The sequence below is a fragment of the Triticum dicoccoides genome, chromosome 4A (assembly GCF_002162155.2).
Source record: "Triticum dicoccoides isolate Atlit2015 ecotype Zavitan chromosome 4A, WEW_v2.0, whole genome shotgun sequence".
NCBI lineage: Eukaryota > Viridiplantae > Streptophyta > Magnoliopsida > Poales > Poaceae > Triticum > Triticum dicoccoides.
In genome coordinates, this window is record NC_041386.1 from 535,836,435 (window position 1) to 535,842,376 (window position 5,942).

Genomic DNA, 5,942 nt, shown 5'->3' on the forward strand with positions numbered 1-5,942 from the left:
ATTGGGGCGCTGTCCTGTGGGCCTGCTAGGCCACGGGCGTGCAATTACAGGCCCTAAAGGCCCAGCAGACTCATAGGGCAGCGCGCAGAAGTTAGGCCCACAAGCCTGCTATATAGAGGAGTTCAAAGAGGCAGCCGCGGCGGCCCTTCGCCCGGCGAGGTGGGACTAAACTTTGTGCACCGCGGGGTGGCAGCGCTAGGCCTTTAGTACCGGTTGGAGCCACCAACCGGTACTAAAGGTCGGGCCTTTAGTACCATTGGTGGCTCCAACCGGTACTAAAGGCTTACCGGTTGGAGCCACCAACCGGTACTAAAGGCCCATCCTATATATATAGCACTTACGAAAATTTCAGTTTTCATCCCCCACTTCGTCTCCAACCGCGCGCGCCGCTCGATCCCATCGTCGTCGTGTCGCCGCCCGTCGCCCGCCGCCGTCTGTCGTCGTCGCCGCGGCGCCGCACCCGGTACGTCTCTCCCGTACGCCGGCGCCCCGCCCCGTACGCCGCCGCACGCCGCCCCCGTCCCGTACGCGCCGGCGCCCCCGCGGCGTACTGTGCATACACGTACGTACACACACACGTATACGTATACACGCAGTACACACACACATACACACACATACACACACACATACACATACAAATTTTTTTACTAGTTGAATAATTAATATAACTAGTTTATTTTTAGTAAGAAAATAATCGAACTACTTTATTTAGGTATATATATGAGATTTGAACTAGTTGAATAATTAATATAACTAGTTTATTTTTAGTAAGAAAAATTTAGGTATCTGAGATTTGATGATCTAATTAAAATATTATTTGTTAATGAGTTTTTCTGTTTATTTAATTTTTTATATATTTTTAGTTTATATAAATGTTAGATTAATGTCGAATGTTAGATGAATTAGATAGAAAAGTTAAATATGTAGTAATGTCAATTGTTAGAGATGAATATAGTTAGATATATTAATGTCAAATGTTAGATGAATATATATTTGAATTAGCTAGATATTAATTAATGTTAGATAGTAATAAGTGTTTAATGTTTCACCTATATGAACATAGGAAATGTCATCTGACGACGAAAAAGATTTCATTATGTGCGAACACTGTGAAGACCAGCGCGGCCTGTGCGACATAAATTTCCTTGTTGATGGTAGGCGCTTCAGCATCAAACTGGATGGGACATTCGAAGTGGATACAGTAAGTCACAATGGCAATTATTATTTAAATGCAAAACTTATGCTTCATTTGCTTTAACTTATAATTTTAAAGCATGACTTATGCTTCATTTGCTTCAACTTATAATTTTAAATTTTCACTATTCTACTAGCGCACCCCCTGCCATGCAAGAATTTTTGTCTTGGATAAGATAGGTTTTAGTGCTATAAATGATATGGAGGTAAAGAGAGTTTACTTGAAGACCGAGCATGGGTATACTTTTAACGTCAAATTATATAATGGAGACACATACACCCATTTTGAATGCAAAACTTGGCAAGCACTATGCAAGGCTTATGCATTTGAGCCTGATATGGTTATCACCTTTGATATTCGTCCGGAAGATGATATTGAAGGTAATATAGACATCTGGGTCGATGTGCAAACGCCTCCAGTTCTACCATTATGTGAGTTCTTCTCAACCATGCATGCATATGTTTATGTCTTTGATACAGTTTATTCAAAAATAGTTAACAACTAATTTGTATTGTCAGCTTATTTCGATTCAAGCAAACATGTCCGGCGCTTGGTAGACATGACCTACTACTGCGCCGGGGCTGAACTAAACTGCGAGGAGATAAGTCATTATGTTTCATGGCTTGAGGATCTTCATACTGTCAAGACAAATTTTCTTCCTGAACTTAGAAATGTTAGTACTCAAAACGTGCGACCAATAGTGATCGTATTGAACTACAGTCACATCTATAATCGAAAGATGGTAAGATTTTTACTATTTGTCCTTAGTGCATCTTTTGCATACATTATTTTTGAAGCTAAACTTTCATTGCTAAGTATATTAATTACTATACGATGTTCTTCAACAGGGACTCCCGATGACAGTTGTGCCTCAGTGGATCGAGACAAAAGGTCGCATGTCAATGGTTAGCTTACGACCAAGATTTCCTACATTGCACATGAGTGCATTCAGGATTTCTGAAAGCGAAGAATGCTTAATAGTGAAAGATTGGAGCAAAATTGTTAACGATCGCAGAGAAGTACTAGGGGGCAGCAAGGAGAAGCGCAACCCAAGATTAGGAGACAGATTCATCTGCATGCTCCAGTATGATGAATCAGGAGAGCTATACATGTTCTATGCTATTCTACCTGAGAGGGAGTAGCAGGAGTGATTTAGCTAGTTCATGCTCTTAGTACTTGTCCTCTCTCATGTCTGTATTGTCCCGAACTTAATTAATCTCAAATAGTGATTTGCTTGTGAACGCTTATAATATCATGACCATGTTGAACTCAATGATACCTTTGCTTCTGTTACAAGTGAATGTTTCTTCTTTAAGCTATCTAGTGTTGATGATGATTAGATAGCGGTAATGACTATGATGATTAAATAGTGGTAATTAATGACGACTACGATGATTTTTAGCTAGCTAGTATATATATATACTGTTGTTGGTGATGATATGATGCAAGAGTTTATTTATTTATTAATATGTGATGATGAGTTATTATATATATCATTTATGAAAGAAACCGCAAATTAGTTTGAACTGGATGGATCCTAGCTAAGTGATCAAGTATATATATATATATGCCATATCCATATCCATATCAAGTATAACAACTCATTATAACGTAAAACAATCCTAAATTAAATTGATAACACAAATTTAAATGAAAAATAAAAAATACAACAAAAAACCCATAAACATTTAGTACCGGTTGGTGTTACCAACCGGTACTAAAGGGCTCCGGCCCCCGGAGCTGGCTCGTGCCACGTGGTTGCCCTTTAGCACCGGTTCGTGCCGAACCGGTCCTAAAGGGGGGGGGGGGGCTTTAGTGCCCACACTTTAGTGCCGGTTACGGAACCGGCACTAAAGGGCCTTACGAACCGGTGCTATTGCCCCGTTCTGCACTAGTGAGGGTTTCCCGTCTGGTCCTTGGCTTCCATGGCATGGGAGGGGTGAGAGCCCCTCCGAGATTGGATCCGTCTCTCTGTCTCTCTCTGTTTCTGCGTTCCAGATTCTGGCCTTTCACCGTTTCTTATATTCCCGGAGATCCGTAACTCCGATTGGATTGAAATTTGAACACGATTTCTATCTGGATATTAGCTTTCTTGCGGCGAAAGAAGGGCTCCAACCGCCTTACGGGGTGTCCACGAGGGTCAGGGGCGCACCCCCTACCTCGTGGCCCCCTCGGGCATCGTCTCGCGTTGATTCTTCTTCCCAAAAATCACATATATTCCAAAAAAATCTCCATTAGTTTTTATCCAGCTTGGACCCCGTTTGATATGAATTTTCTGCGAAACAAAAAACATGCAACAAATAGGAACTGGCACTAGGCACTTGATCAATATGTTAGTCCCAAAAATAGTATAAAAAGTTGCCAAAAGTATATGAAAGTTGTAGAATATTGGCATGGAACAATCAAAAATTATAGATACGACGGAGACGTATCAGCATCCCCAAGCTTAATTCCTGCTCGTCCTCGAGTAGGTAAATGATAAAAAAGATAATTTTTGATGTGGAATGCTACCTAGTATAATCTTGATCATATAATCAAATCATGGCATGAATATTAAGATACGAGTGATTCAAAGCAATAGTCTATCATTTGACATTAAGACAATAATACTTCAAGCATACTAATAAAGCAATCATGTCTTTTCAAAACAACATGGCCAAAGAAAGTTATCCCTACAAAATCATATAGTCTGGCTATGCTCCATCTTCACCACACAAAATATTCAAATCATGCACAACCCCGATTTTAGCCAAGCAATTGTTCCATACTTTAGTATTCTCAAACTTTTTCAACTTTCACGCAATACATGAGCGTGAGCCATGGACATGGCACTATGGGTGGAATAGAGTTTGATGGTGGAGGTTGTGTGGAGAAGACAAAAAGGAGAAAGTATCACATCGACGCGGCTAATCAACGGGCTATGGAGATGCCCATCAATTGATGTCAATGTGAGGAGTAGGGATTGCCATGCAACGGATGCACTAAGAGCTATAAGTGTGTGAAAGCTCAAATTGGGAACTAAGTGGGTGTGCATCCAACTTGCTTGCTCATGAAGACCTCGGGCATTTGAGGAATCCCATCATCGGAATATACAAGCCAAGTTCTATAATGAAAATTCCCACTAGTATATGAAAGTAACAAAATAAGAGACTCTCTATCATAAAGATCATGGTGCTACTTTGAAGCACAAGTATGGAAAAAGGATAGTAACATTGTCCCTTTTTTTCTTTTTTTCTTTTTTTCTTTTTTTTGGCGGGCTTCTTTGGCCCCCTTTTTTATTTAGGCTTCTTTGGCCTCTCTTTTTTTTGGGGACAATGCTCTAATAATGATGATCATCACACTTCTATTTACTTACAACACAATATTACAACTCGATACTAGAACAAACATATGACTCTATATGAATGCCTCCGGCGGTGTACCGGGATGTGCAATGATCTAGCGTAGCAATGACATCAAAAACGGACAGGCCATGAAAACATCATGCTAGCTATCTTACGATCATGCAAAGCAATATGATAATGAATGCTCAAGTCATGTATATGATGATGATGGAAGTTGCATGGCAATATATCTCAAAATGGCTATGGAAATGCCATGATAGGTAGGTATGGTGGACTGTTTTGAGGAAGATATAAGGAGGCTTATGTGTGATAGAGCGTATCGTATCACGGGGTTTGGATGCACCGGCAAAATTTGCACCAACTCTCGAGGTGAGAAAGGGCAATGCACGGTACCGAAGAGGCTAGCATGGAAGGGTGAGAGTGCGTATAATCCATGGACTCAACATTAGTCATAAAGAACTCACATACTTATTGCAAAAATTTATTAGCCATCGAAACAAAGTACTACACGCATACTCCTAGGGGGGAGGTTGGTAGGAGTTAACCATCGCGCGCCCCCGACCTCCACACAAAGGATGGCAATCAAAAAATATCTCATGCTCCAACTTCGTTACATAACGGTTCACCATACGTGCATGCTACGGGAATCACAAACCTCAACACAAGTATTTCTACTAATTCACAATTACTCACTAGTATGACTCTAATATCACCACCTTTATATCGCAAAACTATTGCAAGGAATCAAACATATCATATTCAGTGATCTACAAGTTTTATGTAGGATTTTATGACTAACCATGTGAATGACCAATTCCTGTCATCTCTCTAAATAGATATAAGTGAAGCAAGAGAGTTTAATTCTTTCTACAAAAGATATGCTCACGCTCTAACAAATATAAGTGAAGCAAAAGAGCATTCTACAAATGGCGGTTTTCTATGTGAGGAGAAACAGGCAATCCAAACTTCAAATGATATAAGTGAAGCACATGAAGCATTCTACAAAGCCATACTCAAAAAATATAAGTGAAGTGCAATGAGCATTCTATAAATCAACCATGGACTATCTCATACCAGCATGGTGCATAAAATAAAAGTGAAAACTAAATGCAAAAGACGCTCCAAGATTTGCACATATTGCATGAACGAAACGAATCTGAAAACATACCGATACTTGTTGAAGAAAGATGGGATGCCTTCCGGGGCATCCCCAAGCTTAGACGCTTGATTCTCCTTGAATTGGGGTGCCTTGGGAATCCCCAAGCTTGAGATCTTGCCTCTCCTCCTTCTCCTTACATCGAGACCTCCTCGATCTTCGAACACTTCATCCACACAAAACTCAAAAGAAAGCTCGGTAAGATCCGTTAGTATAACAAAGCAAATCACTACTCTAAGTACTG